A 20,854-nucleotide genomic window follows, 5' to 3' on the forward strand; every position below is an offset into this window, starting at 1 on the left:
GCTCTATGAAAAGACCAAGGCAGTTTCTTTATTCAACCAGTGAAAGCAACACATAGACAGAAGAACCTCCTACACCATTCCTTCATTTTCTATTTAAACAAAAAAGAAAGGCTTTCACTTTAACATAGTAAAATTACATATAACAGAACAGTTTTCAAGCAAGAATTACAACTACAATATTTAGATCTATTTTATCTTTTATCATAACGAAGGAAAACAATAACTTTAACTATCCTCCAACTCCATCAATGACTCCTGAAGGATATAATATTAACTAAGTAAACAAGAAGTAAGAAATTTCCAAAACTCTAGAAATGACAGAGACATCTCGCTGCCTGGGCAGTCACCCAAAGTTTTTCTGTACCATTGGGGCATGCATCTTCAGTCTTCAGGCCCATAGTATCCAGCAGACTTTTCCATGAAGCAGGAAATTTCAAAGACAGTTAAGTCACTTTCTTTTGTATCCTCCAGAATGTCTTGCAGACTCTTTCATGAAGCAGGAACCCTAAGGACTATCTCACCTTTAGGCAAGGTCACCTGTCCTCTCTCTGTGGGTTCTTTATGTCCAGTTTATGCAGCAGTCCGGGCAAGAGCAGTTTTTTGCTCAAATGGCTAGCAAACCCCATAAGGAACCTCTTTGATGCCCATCTTCCTCAGGAAGTAGCTTGGTGCTACCAGGAGCAGACTTGACTCATTGTCATGAAAAACCCTAAGTTATTAAAACATTTTAAATGCCATATTCTGTTGTCTTTGAAAGATATGAAAAATGTCTATCTAACTGAAATATCTCTCTATATATCTAGAAAATCTTACTAACATGACTATTATTGATGATTATATGTTAACAACCTATATTTCCTAATTATACATTCCATTTTTAAATGAATTCACAATCACAATACCTTAATCAAGATCAGAAATACATATAAATACAACAAAATTGATTTTAAGTTTCTATCAAAAAACCAAGATGTATACCAAAGCAAATTATTCATATCTATATCCTATCCTCCTTTAAATGTAAACAAACAGTTCTAAACAATATTTGGGAATATGGACATAGTTATTTCTCTCCAAACTGCTTCGTGTTATATGGGGGCGCTGTTAATCAGGTCTTTTATGGTGTAACCTGTCTGCTAGGTTCATCTCAGTCGGCAGTTGAGTGAAGTAATTTTTTGAGGGTGTTCACAGCAACCTTTCAGGAGGGTGTGGTCTACCATACCATATTGGTCTTGAAACAATGCACAGGGTCTCATCCTTTGTGAAAACAAAAGAAGAACCTCTTTTCCAAAGCATCATATCCTTAGACCCAAATTTGGAAGTCATGATACCTTTAAAACATATATGCTGGTTTAGCTTAGCAGACCACACAATGAAATATCTCAAAAGCATTTGTTCAACTATGTTCATAGCAGCACTATTTGTAATAGCCAGAGCCTGGAAACAACCTAGGTGCCCCTCAATAGAAGAATGGTTAAAATTTGCGTAAATACTTAAGGAGGCCTAACTTAACATCAGTGCAGCCATGATAGACTGCAGGCTAACAATACCAAAGACTAGACCCCATCCTTACAACAATCAGGAAAAAACACAAACTGTACCCTGTGGGGGACCATTAGAATTGAGACAAGCAAGTACTACATGCTCCAGAACATTGAGACTAGCTTACATAATTTGTATATAGGTTACCAATTTCCGTGCAGCAGCGCCAGTACCAATCCCTGTCTGACAGGACTTCTGTTGCTCACTCCTGCAACCCCCATCTGGATCTGGAATTCCCCTCCCCCATCCTTTATTCCTTAAAAACCCCTTCCATAACTGAGCTTAGGGCTTTCTGATGCAACCACTGAGTCAGAACAGATGGGGGATTCAAGCTCGAGTTTGCAATGAAGGCTTTTATCTTTTGCATACAAAAAAAAGAAGAATGGTTAAAGAAGGTGTGGAATATATACACATTGGAGTTTTACTCAGCGGTAAAATACAATGACATCTTGAATTTTGCATGCAAATGGATAGAAATAGAAAATACTTTACTGAGTGAGGTAACCCAGACCCAAAAAGAGGAATATGGTATGTACTCACTCATAAGTGGATTCTAGCCATAATTAAAGGACATTGAGACTACAATTCGTGATCTTAGAGAAGCTAAATAAGAATGTGAACCCAAAGAAAATCATGTAGTTATCCTCCTGGATATTGGAAGTAGACAAGATTGCCAGGTGTGTTTTGCTTGTTGATACAGGGCACAGTATCTGCCCAGCTGTCCTCATACTGGCTTAGCAGGTCATCCTGCTTCTCATTACAAGTGCTAAGATTACAAATGGACAGCAGATAATCTCCATAGATTTGTTATGTTTTGAATAGCCACACAGGCAAATGTTGACTTAAAAAATTCTATATTCCCAAAATTTACAGCCCGCTGTAAACCTTATTATTATTCCCAGGTCTGCTAAACAAGTCTGTGTGTGTTATGTCAGCAGAGGGCAGTCATTCAAAACATCCCTTAGAGTCTCAAAGAGTGCTCTATGCCTAAGTCAATGTTTATCCTCTAAGTCAAGACTTTATTACTAGTAGGCACTAGCTGTCATTTGACTGGGATAATTCAGATCAAGTTCTGGTGCTCAAGAACTGTGTCAGGTGTTCATGGATCACATGAATATCAGCTGAAAGACATGCTTATGCTTACAAAATGCGACAATCCACAACCATTGAGAGGCAGCAAGGCACCGTATATCCAGTGAAGGAGGTCAACTTCCAACCCCTGGTTTATAATGAGATCTTGTTGAATATAAAGGAAATATATATGGGAATCACCTGTGCATCATGTGACAGTAGAATGAGACAGTATAGCAAACATTGCCTGCAGGGAGCATGTCTTGAGCTTACTCCCAGTGTACATGCAGATGATGAGATTTAGGCATGCCATAAGATGACATAGATATATCTATCATAAGCTTGACTTTTTAGCACAATTCCAACTTTCTGATATTTGTTGGGAAAAGATCCCCAGAACCCTACAAATGACTCGCCATGCAACCCTGATTCCCAGCAGGTGAATCATAATAGATTAGAGGTTTAGCTTAAACCCACAGGTGACAGGAAATGAAGTAATTTGGGGGCAAGGAGGTATGCGAAATAAGCGTGTTTGATGAAGAGGGGAACTGATAATATCTGTGAAGGTGAAGGTGTATGTTCCTAATGATGGAGCAGGAGATACTGTGAAGAAAAAAGTATGAATTACTGTAGACTTGTGAATGAACAGGGGAAAGTGCATTAGGTCTAATCACCTCTAAAAGGTCTTCTATGTTGCCTGTATAAGTCCTTCTCTTGTTTAGATCTGAGTGTCTCCAAGGGACAGTTTTGTACCAAAGGCAGGCCATTCTCTGTGACCTGTTGTAGCATCACTAGAACATATTTTAGATGGCCTGGATGATGCACAGCTGGTCCAGGTGAGTTTATTATGTCATCCACACTCCTCTGAGATGTTAGCTGTCAATCCCACCACCCAGAGCCAAAGAACACACAGCACTAGCTCTCCTGTGTTGAGGCAGACATGAGCTGCAAACTGGAAGGGACCTGGCACTGTGAGCATTTTTTCAGGCTGACAACAGCCAGCTTTAGGAAGGGTAAATACCCTGATAATAAGAAAAGGACTATGAGGAGGTAGGCAGAGGTTCTGGATGAATTCTTCAATAACACCCCAGACCTCCAACAGTTATTTCCCATTCCCAGGATCTTTGGCATCTGGCATTCATACAGCACAGAAGAGCAACGAAAGTGATTGTTCTGGAATACAATGCACCTTTTGTGCTGAATGTGCTCATTGGGGTCTGCCTGGTGCTAAGAATAAATGGTCATGGACACAGCTCCTTCTCTCAAAGATGGACCTGTTCTCCATCCTTTTCCGGCCTACATGGATTGAATTTAATCCTCCTTGCTCCCTGGATGGTGAGGTGAAAAGAAATAGGGATATGACCAGATTCACTTCCATAATGGCCCAAGTGGTCTAATTCTCTCAACGTCTACAAGAAGCAATGGTCTATCCAGCTATGCAGGCACATGCATTTAACACTGGGGAGGTAGAAGCAGGAGATCTCTGTGTGCTTGAAGCCAGCTTGTTGTACATAGAGAGTTCCAGAACAGTCAAGTAGAATGGATTTGTAACTCAAGAGCTAGTTGTGCAAAAGGAAAGAAAAGCAAAATCAAGATATCAAAAATATTGAAACAATGTTTTCTAGAACACTAAATTCTTCAGACTTCTCCGAGTTGATTTCCTAACCTCTGAGTTTACATTGCTAAGAAGTTCAGTTTGGTTATGGATGCTTGGAGCAACCACTGAGGCATGTTTTTCTTTCATGCTGATGTGGTATTATTCTCTAGCCCAGGCTAGCTCTTGAAATCCAAGTTCCTCTTCCTCAGCTTTCCCAGTGTTAGGATTGTAGGCTTTTACTAACTACACTTCAGTCACACCAGCAATTTCTGACCTGATTTTTTTATACACCTAAGGCACAGGTTTCCTGAAGGCAAAGGTCTTGTGTAAGATGAAGGTGAAACTATTCCATATAACAAGGCTATAGCATAATCTGAGATTTGTGGTTTAGGGCTGCATCTATCGGACTGACCTCTCAGAACATCAATGATGTGCAAATGGCATTTTCTTAATTTTCTCCTACTTAAAAATCTAGTCTGAGTCATAGCAGAGATTCCAGACCATTAACTAAGGGTTATTAAAAGGGTTATTTGAGGGGGAAAAACTTACAGAACACCTTACTACATGACAACTAGGAAAGGAGTTTAGTCGCTGGAACAGGAGTCCAGAGCGAGAGAGAGAGGAGGGCTTCTGCTGCTTTTTAAAGAGAAAGAGACCAAGCTCCAGTGGGCTGGTATCTCAAAGGCTATTTGCTGAAGGATCAGAAGGAGCTCCCGCAGCACTTCCCTCTTCTGTTTAAGTAAGACAGTTCCAGAACTACTAGAAAATTACTTACAATAAGAACAAATATCCTATCCTTACTAGCTTGAGTCTTGTATAATAAGTAACTTTGGCTAAGTCATGAAAGTAAAGTTACTACATTTATGTGGTCTTCAACCCCATTGAAGACCCAAGAAGGGATATAATGTTACCTGAGTAATTAGGAAGTGCAATCAAACAATTTCCAAAGCATGCAGCAAATCACAAAGACTACTGACTACCTGGGCAATCACCCAAAGTCATGTATGCAACGTTGAAGTAACCAACTTTGGCTAAGGCCTAGAATAATTGACAGATTATTTTTAGAGGCAAGAAAATTTTCAGAATTTTTTGAAGATGAGTGCTTTCCTGTAGAGATAAGAACAGAGCCCTGCCCCCATCCTATATGTTTTCCTTACCACCTGTATGAGTATCACCATTGTGAATGATCTGTCTTTTCTCCTTTCCAAGAGGTTTCTCCTCTTCAAACTGCACCTTTATTAATTTTGATGGTATCCACAATTTTTCTTCTCCTGTTGAAACAAAAGCAAAACCCTTTCCCCAACATAGCACATCTTCTGGCTTCCGTTGAGAGGTCAACACATCCTTGAAATAAACCAGTTGATTTAGTTCAGCAGATTTTCCCATTATCCAATGTCTTTTTGCTGCTTTTGTCCCTTTCTCCTTGGAGTTAAGAAAATTCAAGGTTAATGAGGCATTATGTAATCTATTTCTGGAGGCATTTTCCACCCCTTTCTGTTTGGTTAACATGTCCTTTATAGTTCGATTTGACCTGTAGGATTGTGAGGTATACCTGTAACATGCCTAATATTACAATAAGCAAAAAAATCATTTTCCTAGAGACATAAACTGGACTGTTATCTGTTTTTATTTGTGTGGGTGTACCCATGATGGTCATAACTTCTAATAAATGTACAATTACTGAATCAGTCTTTTTTGAGCTTAAAGCAGTTGCCCACTGAAAGCCTGAATAAGTGTCAATGGTGTGATGTACATATTTTAATTTCCCAAATTCTGCAAAGTGGAACACCTCCATCTGCCAGATTTCATTCCTTTGAGTACCCTTTGGGTTCGTCCCTGCAGGTAGCAGTGTTTGGTTACATAAAGAGCAAGTACAGCATCTCTTTATAATCTCCTTAGCTTGTTGCCATGTAATGGAAAACTCTTTCTTTAAACCTTTGCTATTGACATGATGTTTTTATGAAATTCTGAGGCCTGTAACATGCTTCCAATCAATAATTGATCAATTTCTGATTTCTCTTGTGCTAGAGGACCTGGCAGATTCATATGGGATCAGATGTGTGTTATGTACATCAGACAAAGCCTATTCCTGATCATGTCTTGTACCTAGACAAACAATGAAGTCAGTTCTGTTTCATCTGGTATAAATTCAGCAGTTTTAATATGCAAGATAACTCTTTCTGCATATTGTGAATCAGTAACTATATTAAGAGGCTCTTTAAAAATCCCATAACACCATAAGAATGACATATAATTCTGCCTTCTGGACAGAATTATAAGGTATTGTTCCACCTACTCATTTCATCTGATTTGTAACCTGCCTTCCCTGATTTATTAGCGTCAGTATAAAATGTACGGGCTCCAGTTATTGGAGCATCACATACGATTCAAGGAAGAATACAACAAGTTCTCTTTATAAGGTTAAGTCTATCGCTTTTGGGATCATTGCTATTAATTTCTCTCAGAAAATTAGCACAAGCCCTTTTCCTTGATTCATTGTCTTCACATACCCTTTTATTTCATCAGTAGTGAAAGGCACTATAATTTCTGTTGGGTCTATACCTGCTAGTTGATGAAGTCTCAGTTTGCCTTTTATAATTAATTCAGAGACCTTTCCTACATAAGTTGTTAATTTTTATTTGGTTTGTGTGATCAAAAGTTCCATTCAAAAAATAATATGGTCCCTCTGCATTAAAATTCCCATAGGAGATATTCTGGAAGGCAATATAACTAGAATAAACTAAGATTTGGATTCACCCTATATCCATGTGCCTCCTGTAATTTTTCCTCATCCATTGTCAGTTCCTTTTCTGTTTCAGTTGATAATTCTCTGGGACTATTCAAATCTTTGTCACCATCTAGGGTTTTGTTTAAATGAATTATTAGATGAGGTGTTATCCCAACAGTCGGTTGTAGACTGAAATGTCTCCTAACAATCTTTGAAAGTCATTAAGAGTCCATAACCAGTCTCTCCTAATTTGTGCCTTTTGTGTTCTAATTTTCTGTAAACCTATTCTGCAACCTAAGTAATTAACAGAATCTCCTCTTTGAATCTTTTCAGGAGCAATTTGTAATCCCCATTTAGGCAAAACTATCTTAACTTCCTCAAACATTCCTTCTAAAGTATCTATGTTTGAATCAGATAACAAAATGTCTTCCATGTAATGGTAAATTATAGACTTAGGAAATTACTTGTGTATTATTTCCAATGGCTGACTCACACAGGCTGGGGCTACTGAGCATTCCCTGTGGTAGGACAGTGCACTGGTATCTCCTAGTAGGCTGAGAATTATTTTAAGTAGGCACTGTGAAAGCAACTTTTTCTCTATCCTTTTCTTGTAAAGGTATAAGTGAAGAAGCAATGCTTCAAATCAATAACTTTAAGAGGCCATCCTTTGGGTACCAGAGAAAGCAGAGGAATTCCAGACTGTAGAGGGCCCACAGGTTGAATTATCTTGTTGACAGCCCTTAGATCTGTCATCATTGTACATTTACCAGATTTCTTTTTTTCTTTATTAAAAATTCCACCTCCTCCCCTCCTCCCATTTCTCTCCTACTCCCTCCACTCCCCTCCCCCTCCCTCTAAGTCTTAAGAGCAGTCAGGGTTTTCTGCCCTGAGGGAAGTCCAATAATCTCCCCCCTCCATCCAGGTCTAGGAAGGTGAGCATCCAAACAGAATAGGCTCCCATAAAGCCATTCTATGCAGTAGAAATAAAACTCAGTGCCTTTGTCCTTGGCTTCTCAGTCAGCCCTCATTGTGAGCCACATTCAGAGAGTGTGGTTTAATCAAATGATCATCAGTCCCGTCCACCTGGCCTTGGTGAGCTCTTATTAGATCAGTCTCACCGTCTCTGTGGGTGGACCCACTCCTCGCGGTCCTGACTTTTTTACTCCTGTTCTCCCTCCTTCTGCTCTTCATTTGGACTTTGGGAGCTCAGTCCAGTGCTCCAATGTGGGTCTCCGTCTCTATCTTCATCCATTGCCAGATGAAGGTTTTATGGTGATATGCAAGATATTCATCAGTGTGACTATGGGATAAGGCCAGTTCAGGCACCCTCTCCTCTGCTGCCCAAGGAATAAGCTGGGAACAACTGCTTAGACACCTTGGAATCCCTTTAGAGTCAAGTCTCTTGCCAACCCTAAAATGGAATTCTTAAGATATCTACTTCCCTGCTCCCATATCCACCCTTCCTCCATTCCAACCATCCCATTCCCCCAGCTCTCCCCAATTCTCTCCTTCTCCCTTCTCTCTCCTCATCTCCCTTTACCCATATCCCACCCCAAGGCCCCCTGCTTTCACCTTTTTCCTGGCAATCTTGTCTACTTCCAATATCCAGGAGGATAACTATATATTTTTCTTTGGGTTCACTTTCTTATTTAGCTTTTCTAGGACCAGGAACTATAGGCTCAATGTCCTTTGTTTATGGCTAGGATCCACCTATGAATGAGTGCATGCCATATTCATCTTCTTGGGTCTAACTTATCTCACTCAGTAAAGTGTTTTCTGTTTCCATCCATTTGCATGCAAAATCCAAGATGTCATTGGTTTTTACTGCTGAGTAAAATGTTAAAGTGTATATATTCCACACCTTCTTTATCCATTCTTCTATTGAGGGGCACCTAAGTTGTTCCAGATTATGGCTATTAAAATACTGCTGCTATGAACATAGTTGAACAAATGCTTTTGTAGTATGATTGGGCATCTCTTGGGTATATTCCCAAGAGTCAAATTGCTGGGTTCTGAGATACGTTGACTCCCACTTTCCTGAAAAACCGCCACACTGATTTCCAAAGTGGTTGCACAAGTTTGCATTCCCACCAACAATGGATGAGTGTTCCCCTCACTCCACATCCTCTCCAGCTTAGGCTATCATTGGTGTTTTTGATTTTAGCTATTCTGACAGGTGTAATATGGTATCTCAAAGTTATTTTGATTTGCATTTCCCTGATAACTGAGGAGGTTGAGCATGACCTTCAGTATCTTTTTGGCCATTTGAACTTCTGTTGAGAATTCTCTGTTCAGTTCGGTACCCCATTTTTTAATTGGGTTAATTAGAGTTTTAATGTCTAGTTTCTTTTTTAAATTTTTTTCACTTTATTATTATTGTTATTATTAATTTATAAAAATTTCCACTTCCTCCCCTCCTCCCAATACCCTCCCACTCCCCCCACTCCCTCTCCTCCTCCCTCTCCAGTCCTAAGAGCAGTCTGGGTTTCCTGCCCTCTGGGAAGTTCAAGTTCCTCCCCCTTCCCTCCAGGTCTAGGAAGGTGAGCATCCAAACAGACTAGGATCCCAAAAAGCCAGTACATGCAGACAAAACAAGACCCAGTGCCATTGTCAATGACTTCTCAGTCAGCCCCCATGTCAGCCACATTCAGAGAATCCAGTTTGATCACATGTTTGTTCAGTCCCAGTCCAGCTGGCCTTGGTGAGCTCTCATTAGATCAGTCCCCTTGTATCAGTGGGTGAACACACCCCTCTCAGTCCTGACTTTCTTGTTCATGTTCTCCCTCCTTCTGCTCCTCATTTGGACCTTGGGGGCTCAGTCCAGTGCTCCAATGTGGGTCTATGTCTCAATCTCCATCCATCGTCGGATGAAGATTCCCCCTGGTCCTGACTTCCTTGCTCACGTTCTCCCTCCTGCTTCTCATTTGGACCTAGGGAGTTAAGTCCTGTATTCCAAAGTTGGTCTCTGTCTCTATCTCCATCCATTGCCTGACGAAAGTTCTATGGTGATATGCAAAATTTTCATCAGTATGGTTATGGGACAAGGCCAGTTCAGGCACCCTCTCCTCTGCTACCGAGGGAACAATCTGGGGACCTCCCCTTGGACCTGGGAACCCCTCTAGAATCAAGTCTCTTGCAAACCCTAAAATGTCTCCCTTAGTTGAGATGTATACTTCCCTGCTCCCATATCCATCCTTCCTCCCTCCCCCCATCCCATTACCCCAAGGTATCCCCAATCATCTCCGACTCCATTTTCTCTAACCATCTCCCCTCATTTCCATCCCCCACCCCCCCTGCACCCAAGTTTGCCTGGCAATCTTGTCTACTTCCAATATCCTGGAGGATAACTATATGATTTTCTTCAGGTTCACCTTCTTATTTAGCTTCTCTAGGATCATGAATTATAGTCTCAAAGACCTTTAATTATGTCTAGAATCCACTTATGAGTGAGTACATATTCCTCTTTTTGGGTCTGGGTTACCTCACTCAGTAAAGCGTTTTCTATTTCCATCCATTTACATGCAAAATTCAAGATGTCATTATTTTTTACCATTGAGTAGTACTCTAATACGTATATATTCCGCACCTTTTTTTAACCATTCTTCTATTGAGGGGCACCTAAGTTGTTCCAGGTTCTGGCTATTACAAATAGTGCTGCTATGAACATAGTTGAACAAATGCTTTTGTGGTATGATAGGGCATCTCTCGGGTATATTCCCAAGAGTGGAATTGCTGGGTCCTGAGGGAGATTGACTCCCAGTTTCCTGAGAAACTGCCACACTGATTTCCACAGTGGCTGCACATTGTTTGCATCCCAACAATGGATGAGTGTTCCCCTTCTCCACATCCTCTCCAGCATAGACTATCATTGGTGTTTTTGAGTTTATCTATTCTGACAGGTGTAATATGGTATCTCAAAGTTGTTTTGATTTGTATTTCCCTGATCGCTAGGGAGGTTGAGCATGACCTTAAGTGTCTTTTGGCCATTCGAAGTTCTTCTGTTGAGAATTCTCTGTTCAGTTCAGTATCCCATTTTTTAATTGGATTAATTAGAGTTTTAGTGTCTAGTTTCTTGAGTTCTTTGTATATTTTGGAGTTCAGACCTTTGTCTGATGAGGGGTTGGTGAAGATCTTCTCCCAATCGGAAGGTAGCCTTTTTGTCTTACTGACAGTGTCCTTTGCTTTACAGAAGCTTCTCAGTTTAAGGAGGTCCCATTTGTTCATTGATTCTCTTATTGTCTGTGTTACTGGGGTTCTACCTAGGAAGTGGTCTCCTATACCCATGTCTTGTAGACTACTTCCCACTTTCTCTTCTGTCAGGTTCAATGTGTTCAGATTAATGTTGAGGTCTTTAATTTCATTTGGACTTGATTTTTGTGCATGGTGATAGATATGGATCTATTTTCATTCTTCTACAGGTTGACATCCAGTTATGCTAGCACCATTTATAAAAGTTGCTATCCTTCTTCCATTGTATACCTTTAGCTCCCTTGTCGAAAATCATATGTTCATAGGTTTGTGGGTTAATATCTGAGTCTTCTATTCGATTCCATAAGTCGACTTCTCTGTTCTTATGCCAATACCGAGCTGTTTTCAATACTGTAGCTCTGTAATAAAGTTTGACATCAGGGATGGTAATGCCTCTAGAAGTTCCTTTATTGTATAATATTGTTTTGGCTATCCTTGGTTTTTTGTTTTTGCATATAATGTTGATTATTGTTCTCTCAAGGTCTGTGAAAAATTTTGATGGGATTTTGATGGAGATTGCGTTGTATAGTTTCTTGAGTTATTTATTTATTTATTCATTAAAATATATTAAAAATTTCCACCTCCTTCCTGCCTCCCTTTTCCCTCCCCCTCCCCACATCTCCCTTCCTCTCTAGTCCTAAGAGCAGTCAGGGTTCCCTGCCCCATGGGAAGTCCAGGGTCCTCCCCCCTCCAGGCGGAGCCAGGTTTCTTGTTATCCTTATAATGGCTCCCATTACTTGTACCAGCTGCTAATAAATATACTCAGTGTTGTATTAGAATAAAAATTAATGAGCAAAGCAGAGTCACCTTCATGAATACAAGTGCCAAAATACTAAGAAAATAGTCAAACAATAGAACTTACAGATTCTCACAAATATCTTAGATTAAGTATAACCAAGGAATTGAATGACTTGTACAATGAAAACTCTAAACTTCATGAAAGGAAATAGAAAAGATACAATAACCTAGAAAGTCCTTCATGTTTGTGGATAGGCAGGAATAATATGGTGGAGACAGCCATTCTAAAAAATTAATCTAGACACTCTATTCAATCCCAACAATTCTTCACAGGATTTAGAAATCAATCTTAAATTTCATATTTTAATACAAAAGACACAGATTAGTCAAAGCAATCATGAGCAGCAATATTATTGCCTGAGGTATTACCATCACAGACTTTCAGTTATACTATAAAGGTATAGGAACTTAAAGAGTGTGACATTGTCATTCAAAAATATTCATTCCCTAATGAAATATTAATAAGAATCAATACATAAATTTGTACTCATATATCTATATGTCATTTAACTAAAAAGAACACAGTACAACTCAGGGAATTGACAGAAATTTTACAAATGATGCAGATCAATTCAAATAGGTGTAATGAGAAGAATGAATCTTATTCCTTTATGTAGACCCAGTGTAGAAGTCAACTCCATAAGCATCAAGGGCCAGAACCTAAAACCTAATACCATGAATTTGACAGAGGAGAATATAGGGAATAGGCATGACCACTTTGATAAAGGAAAGGAATTTCTGAACAGGGTCCCATAGACTTTGAAAACCAAAACTTAATAAATCAGACCTTTTGAAATTAAAGTTTATGTATAGCAAAGAACACCATTACTTGAGTTGAAAGGAAGGTACCAGCATGCATAAAATCTCACCAGCTCCATATCAGAGACAGAGATAATACCTAGAATGTAAAGGCAATTAAAATATTATCTATATAAAAAACAAAAATTAGGGGCTGGATAGATGGCTCAGCCGTTAAGAGCTCTGACTGTTCTTGCGCAGGACCGAGGTTCAATGCACAGCACCCACATGACTGCTCACAACTGTCTGTAACTTTACTTTCCAGAACACAACACCCATGGCCAAACACCATTGCACATAAAATTAAAACAGAAAAATAAAACAAAAACCAGAAAGTATGGGGCAAAAAGTTGAGCTGGTGCCTAACTAGAAACTTCAGCAGTACTCACTGTGTTCATGATATGCACAGTATCTGCATGTGCATCAGAAGAGAAAGGTAAACACTAATACCAACAAACTGTAAGTACTGTGACTGAAAATAATGACTTGCCTGTAAGATATTCTGGTACAACAGTGGCACGAATGTTATTGAAGTAACAAACCAGTCTGATTGTATTTAAGGAGACTTCATGAAAAGGAACCCATGCCTGACACTGCTAACATAGCCAAGATCCCATGAACAGATAAGTCATGAGCCTAATGGAAGACCCAATACTATTATTCTGCCAAGTAGCAAGCCAATAAAATGGCTGTCATACCCATTGATCTGTGCTTCAGTCAGCCCTCCTTAGAGAAGCATCTTCCTGAAGGAGATGGAAACTAACACAGAGACCCAAAAGTGTAAATGTACAGAGTAAATGTGTGCCCAGATTTAAGTGGGATGACTTCTTCAAAGCCTTCCCCTTAAGCCTGAGTTATCTCCATATTAAAGGAGCACAAGGATTGTAAAGCCAGGGGTGATGCATTACTCCAGTGAAAGAGTGTCTTCCAGAAAGGACACTACATAGAAGAAATATTTTACAATCAACTTTTCAGGGAAAAAGAAAAGGAAAATAGTACAGAATATGTGAAATAATACTAAGGAACCAATAGGATCTGAGTTAATAATGAATTACCCATTTAGAAATAAAAATTGCAGAGTTAAAAATGTCCAAAATACATTTAAAGTGATCTTGCTTTTTCTAGGCTTAAAAGAATGCATCAAGTGTTGTCTTCACTAGCAATTCTGCAGAAGTATCCCCATCAGAAAGGGGAAAATACTCTAGCCAAAAATAATCCTGCAGCTCCAGATTCTGGAAACAAGAACAGATTGCAGCCAGAGTCATAGGATAGAAATAACAAAAGCTGGTAGAGGTCAATATGGCCGCTTTAGAGCAATCAGAACAAGTGTGATATTAGCAATACAGCCAGTACCCTGTGTATTACACAGGGTTTCTCTTTACTCAGAGTTTTCAAAACTCAATATGCAAGTGTCAATTCAGGTATTTAATTACTGTATTTTCTGCAACTAAATCAGTATGAAATATCAGTCACTTCACAAGACAGATGTGATATTTGACTTACACTGACACGAGATGTATGGCAGAATCTGCTCAGACTTTACTGTGTCAACTGTCCAACTGCAGGATGCCCTGTGCACTCACTGGGTTTTGGTGAACAGACTCTAGGTGTAAAGAGAAGTATAAAATGTCATGCATTCCCCAGGAGGTGCAATACAGAGACCTGGAACTTGAGCAAGGAAAATCCACTAAAAGCATACATGTTTCTGTGTGACCACAGTATCCTGAAACTAAACCATTTTTCTTTTAGAGATTAGGCAGGTAACAGGCTAATACAGCAATATATATGTATATGCATACATATACATGTATGTATACATATGCATAGTTGTACATATTCAATGTAATCTTCAGTAATATTCAAATGACATTTTCCAGAGATAGATGGCACAACAAAGCTACAGCTACATGCAACATCAAATCTCTCCTGGAAGACAGCACTATGAAAATTAGACCACATTTGGAGAGACCACAATGAATGGAGTCTGCATATGCTTTAAAGTTGTCAAATAAAACCAGCACAGTACTGTCAGAAGAATGTCTGTCCAAGGAGAGCAAAGGATGCAGATGTGAAACAATGGAGCTAGAAGCCCAGAATCTCAGCAAAGGTAAAAGTTGCATTGTTGAGGTAGTAGCTTGTCACCCTTTGCCCAAAAATCAAAAAGCACTTGAACCCATGTCACCTCTTTGCTCTTCCCTCAGGAAAAGTGTGTTTTCTCAGCCTGCACTGACCCATCCTTATCAATTAATTTGTCCAGTTATTCATCCTCACCTATCCTTTCTCTGTAGCTTCCCACCAGATGTGTGCTTTCTCACCTCTGGCTGTTTGCAGGTACTGCCTCTCTCTGTCTTTCTGGATACTTTGTCTTCACTGTTCTCCACCTTAGAGCCTATAGTGCTGGCCCAAGTCTAACACATAAGCCTTCTGTGTGCTCCAGTAGTTCCCTGTACTACACGTGCATAGAATGTGACCAGTGTGGACATTCTGTCCATCTGATTTGGAGGGTTATATCATATGGTTGCTGAATAGTGACTCTTGTCATGAGCCTACTGCTTGTCCTAGTACATGGTTGTTGACTAGATAACAAAGGGAAACTATCTGGCATTTAGCTAGATGATAACAAAGTCTGGGTGCAACTATAAGCATATTGCATTCTTCTCGTTTTGTAATGTAGGGGTACATACAGCATTTTATTCTCAACTGTGAGTGGTGCTCTCAATCTGCCTTACTGACTTATGCTAACTTAATTCTAAAGCCTTTGAGATTGAGCATATTACTCTTGCTTTTCTGTCTAGGTTCTGCTTGAGTACATCCTTGTTCCTTTTAAGCTCCTCCTTCAGGATCAGTATGCTGACATATACAATCTATGTCAGGAAGAATGAAAAACATAGAAATTTTAAAGAAAAGCATTTTCTGAACGATGACAAAAATTTACTGAAGTGTTTGCATATTTAAGAGTTTTCTATTAAAATGCACTAATTAAAAATCATTCATTTAAAGCTCCTTATGGCATCAGTAGTTTCTTGGTGGATTTTAAAAGTGACAACCAGTCCTTCTGCCCAAGTGCTACCCCCTTAAATATTACTCATATCACTAAATATTTTAGAGAGAAAAAACAGTTGAGTAATGGTTTACCTGCATTTTTCTCCTCTGTAAAACTTTTATGCTGATCCCTCACCTACTCTCCATTAACTTCTCATAGCCAATAAGCAATGATCCTCCTTGCCCTCCCCCCCCCCTCTCTCTCTGTGTATGTGTGTGTGTGTGTGTGTGTGCATGTGTGTGAAAGACAAGGTAGATATGTAGAGGTCAGAGGACACCATCCGAGAGTTGGTTTAATTCTCGTATCACAAATTCCAGGAATGGAATTCAGGTTATCAGGCTTGTATGGAAAATGGTCTTAGGTGCTGAGCCATTTCAATGGCCATTTTCCTATGTTTTTTTCCATTAAAAAATAAAAATAGAAGTGTTTCTTATATTCCTCTCCCTCCCTAAATAAGCAAATGTTTGTACAGTGCTAGCTAGTAAGGAAAACACAGGGCTATGCATGCTGCTTGGGTGTTCTGTGAGCTTGTCTCATACATGTAAGGCTCCAGGTTCCCTCTCTAACAATGAAAAAAGCAACAACATTTTAAAGTAACTAAATATTTTTTCAGTACAGTCAGTAATTGTATAATGCACAAGGACCTGATGATCAAGTCCATGCCTTTCTTATTTCTTTGGGTCCAGAAGAAATCATTATATATCCCCTGCTCTTTGATTTATTCTCATGTGTTGTGTGTAATCATATATAGGTCTATAGGGAATTTTCTTCAGAATTTATAGATTTCTTATAACTCAACACTAGAATGACAGCCCAGTGACACAGAGGGCAATAAATGGATCTGAAGAGAAATTGTGTTAGTATTCAGGCACACCCTGTCACAGCACCTGACACCATCTGCATGGCTGCATAGCAAATGGTATCTTGTCCCCTTAAGAGACCCTCTGCTTACTCTCAGTCTCTCTAGTGCTTTCCCTCCCTCTCTCCTTCCCTCCCTTCCTCCCTCCCTCCTTCCCTCCCTTCCTCCCTCCTTTTCCCCTTCACTCTTTTTCCCCTACTGAGGCAAGCAGATCTCAGCCTCTTTTCCTCCTCCCTCCTCCCTCTCTGTCTTTCTCTGTCCCTTCCTCCCATCCCTTCCTCCCCACTACACCTCCTCTTTTAATAAAATTTTTGCACTCAATCTCCATCTACATGGCATGGCATATTTGTCTGTCCCTTACCAGCCGCAGTTTGAACCTCACCCACATGCCATGTGACCCGGAAAGATTTCCAAATGTCCCACTGGCACACTGGAAGATGTTCAACACCATCAGCCATCAAGTGTTGCAAATCAAATTTCAATGAGAAGATACTTGATATCATTAAGATGGTGAGAATACAAAAGATAAGTCAATCCTGGTGGCACCGCTCTGCAATCCCAGCACTTGATAGAGGAGTGTGTGTGTGTGTGTGTGTGTGTGTGTGTGTGTGTGTGTGTGTATCACATATGAGGTTGAAGCTGGACAGCAAAATAGGGTCTAGCAATTGAAAAGTAGATGTTGCATGCTTTGGCTATAAGTCACAGGTAAAGCATTTGTCTAGCATGCACAGGTGCTGGGGCACATGTTGGGAGTGTAAAGATACCAGAGAACAGGAACCTGCTACATTACTGTTGGAATGTAGATTAAAATGATGAAGCCACTAGCACCTGAGCATTTATACAAGGAAAAAGAGAGAAACCCCTATTACCTACTGCTTGATGTGTAGGTAAACAAAGGGTGGTGTGTTAATACAGTGGTCTATTTTCTAGTCATGGAAAGAAGTAGAGAATTGATACATCGTATAACATGAATAAATATCACAAACATTAAGCTCAGTTGAAAGTAGCCAAAGGACTGAAGAATAGGACACTTCTTTATCAGATTATTTGATTTCTCTTATATACCCAGAATGAGACACTTGGAACAGGAAAGTTAGATTGGTAACTAATAGGTGGTGGGGGTCTGGAGAAATGAAGAGTAACTACTAATGAATAAAGGGTTTTTTCTCTAATGACAAAATTATTTTGCAAGTAAATAGAATTATGGTTGCATAATTTTAAGAACATAGTAAAAAAACATACTGGGTTATATACTTGAAAAGAGTGAACTTACTACATAAATGTATTACTTCTCAATAGCTATAGATCACATTTCATGTCTATGTATGTTTTTGTCTGCATATGTGTATGTTCACTCTGTGCATGTCTGGTGCCTGCAAAGAGACAAGAGGGTTTTGGATTCTCTAGATATAAATTTACAGGTTACAGGTATCTGTGAGCTTCCTTACATTTGGGTGTGATTGTAGGTTGAAGGGTTTGTGCTGAGAGGTATTGAGGACTATTTTTCTCCTCCTGGAGCGTGCAGAGTACCTTCCAGTACAGTGAACTGTGGTTAGTAGGTAAATAATGTAGTTAGACATCAGCTCAACTTCTCCATATTCAGTGACAGAAGTGTTACCTCCAGAAATAAGACCTTAACAGCAGGTTGTGTGAGCAACCAAGAGCCTTGGCAATAGCCTGTGCTATTTGGTGGTTTCCATGGGTCCCTTTGGTTAATGACTCAAGAGGCTGTAACCTGTTCCTGGCACTGGAGGTTTAATTTGGTGGCACATGATATCTAGTTGAAGTCTTCTCTCCCCTGTTGTTTTTTGTCTCCTTGTGGGTTCCTTTCACATATGTACAGGAAGCTTCTAAGGGTAGTCGCTGTCCATATAGTTTTTCAAAGGACCTTCAGTATTTGTTGTCCCTCTCCATTTCCCCTCCTTTACCTTTCTGTCCCATCTCCCTTTCATTAAACCATCCAATTCTAGTTTTTCTCTATAGCTACATAACACTATAGACTTTTTCCTTTCCTTGAGAGATACTCTCCTCCGTTCTGGTCCCTTACTAGGTTCCTTACCACTGTGGGTATTCAGAATTGAGATTCCCATATCAGAACCAAAACATCCTTAAAAGAGAAAACATAACAATATTTGTCTACATGTACTGAGCACTGTATGCTTTTGTCACTGGAGTCTGACAGGGGCATGCACAGAACACACACATGGTGCTCAGCTGCTGAGTACCATTGTGAGCTCACAGCGCATCACTATGCCCATGGAATTGTGTTGCTAAGAATGAACCAAGTTCACACTGAACCAAGGATCTGCCCAAGCAGGACGCTTATTTGGTTCAGTGGGGAGATTTAACAGATTTAACCATTATTTTGAACATTTGGGTTTGGGAGGGTGTGGGTGGCTAAAGGGGAAGGCAGGGAGGGACAGTAGGGCCAGGAGGGCTGGGAGCGCCAGGAAGGGAGGGAGGGCCAGTTGGGTCAGGAGGGCCAGGAAGGCAGGGAGGGCAGGGAGGGCCTGGAGGGCCGGGAGGGCCAGGAGGGCCGGGAGGGCCGGGAGGGCCTGTGGAGCCTTGAGGCTCAACATGTGGGAGGATTTTGAATATGATGCTCTTACAGTTAGAGCCCGTCAGCGGCCTCACTGGTACACCCGCCTGTGGCGCCACCTGCCTGCCTGGGTCATGGGTGCTTGGGTCAGAGAAGGCAGAGATTTCCCTTATTTTTAATTGGTTATGATCCAGTTGGGCGATTCCAAAGGGCGGCCAGTGTGGGTGATCTGGATCTAGTGGAGAGATACATCAATGACAGTGAACATCATGTCAATGAATGCGACCGGAGGGGCAGGTAATGGGGCCTGGGGAGGGCCGAGGGGCAGGAGGGGCAGAAACTGTTGGGGACAGTCAGGGTCTACCAGGGAGAAACATACCTTCCAGATCTGCAGCCTGAGGGAGGGCAGATGTCATGCTTAAGGCTCTTCTTTCATGGAGACCTCTGGGTTTTGTACCTGCTTTAGGCTCCTAGGCACCTGAAACCTGCACACCTTGGAAGGGCAGCTCCTAGGCTTTCTTCAAGAGAAGCAAAACAAAGAACTTCAGTTAATTTACAAATCCCTTTACATTGTCTCTTTTAGAGCACTTTATTGGGGGCTTTAAAGGAATTTAGCTAAGAAAACCACCTACATCTTTTTATGTGTACACTTAAAATTTTTAGGTTTGAGTGTTTTGCCTGCATGTATTTTCAGTGTACCACACAAGCATAGTAAGAGGGTGTTGGATCTCCAGGAACTGGAACCGTGGACAGTTGTGATCTGCTTTGTGGGTGCTAGGAATCAAACCCAGGTCCTCTGCAGGAAAAACTAGCACTTGTAAATGCCAAGCCATCTCTCCAGCCGTTATGTATATGTTTTTAATGCTGTTATATGCAACACAGAAAATTGTATCATAAGATAAATTTTCACATATAAAGCCAACTCAAGGCCAAAAAACCCACAAAGAATCACCAAGAAATCTTATGTCTGTTTCATGCTTGCTGAGGAATCTCAGAAGGAAAATTTCAACTTGAACTATAACTCTATTCCCCGGCCCCTTATATACATGTTGTATGTGTTTTGGTACATACGTGAAGGCTAGTGGTTGACATTCTCTTTGAAAATTTCTTTTCATCCTATTAAAAAAAATCACATGTGTGTGTTCACTTGTGGCTCACACATGCCCACCAAGTGTGTGAAGGTCAGAAGAGAACTATTGACAGCTGTGTTCTGCCACCTTGTGGATTCTGGTCATTGAATGTAGGCCATTGGTTCTGCCAGTAGGTGGCCTCACCTGATGAACCACCCTGTGGTTCCTCCACCTCAGCTTTTTAGACAGATTCTCTCACCCAAATTCCCACTGTGTTGGACTGGTTGTCTTGGAGTATACTGATTGACCTAGACTTGCTGGCAAGCACGCTTTGGATATCCTCCTGTATCCACATCTCCAGAACCAGTTTCTCAAGGTGTTTGGGTTTCTGAAGTCGAGGTCTCAGGCTTGCAGGGCGAGTGATTTCCAAACTGAGTTGTAACAGTCACTGCAGCCCTCTTTCCTTGTCCTTGTTTCTTATTTCTCAGTAGATTATAGTCAGGAAACAATGACCCTCAACCGTAGATTCTCCATAAGAAGTTATTTAGTCTATCGTTATTC

At 40.4% G+C, this 20,854-nt stretch overlaps 1 protein-coding gene across 3 annotated transcripts in view; it reads left to right on the top strand.

The window, feature by feature from the left end:
- The first annotated feature begins 14,692 nt into the window (after positions 1–14,692).
- The window catches only part of LOC148120170 (uncharacterized), a 49,798-nt gene continuing 43,636 nt past the window's right edge, over positions 14,693–20,854 (top strand). Inside the window, exon 1 of one of the 3 annotated variants that reach the window (XM_087912064.1) lies at positions 14,693–14,889. The gene's annotated coding sequence lies outside the window, so the exon portion shown is untranslated. The remainder of the gene's footprint in view (positions 14,890–20,854) is intronic. The other 2 variants (XM_087912063.1, XM_087912065.1) reach the window with 2 other exon arrangements.

The sequence above is a fragment of the Myodes glareolus genome, chromosome 12 (assembly GCF_982192425.1).
Source record: "Myodes glareolus chromosome 12, mMyoGla1.1, whole genome shotgun sequence".
NCBI classification, from domain to species: Eukaryota; Metazoa; Chordata; class Mammalia; order Rodentia; family Cricetidae; genus Myodes; species Myodes glareolus.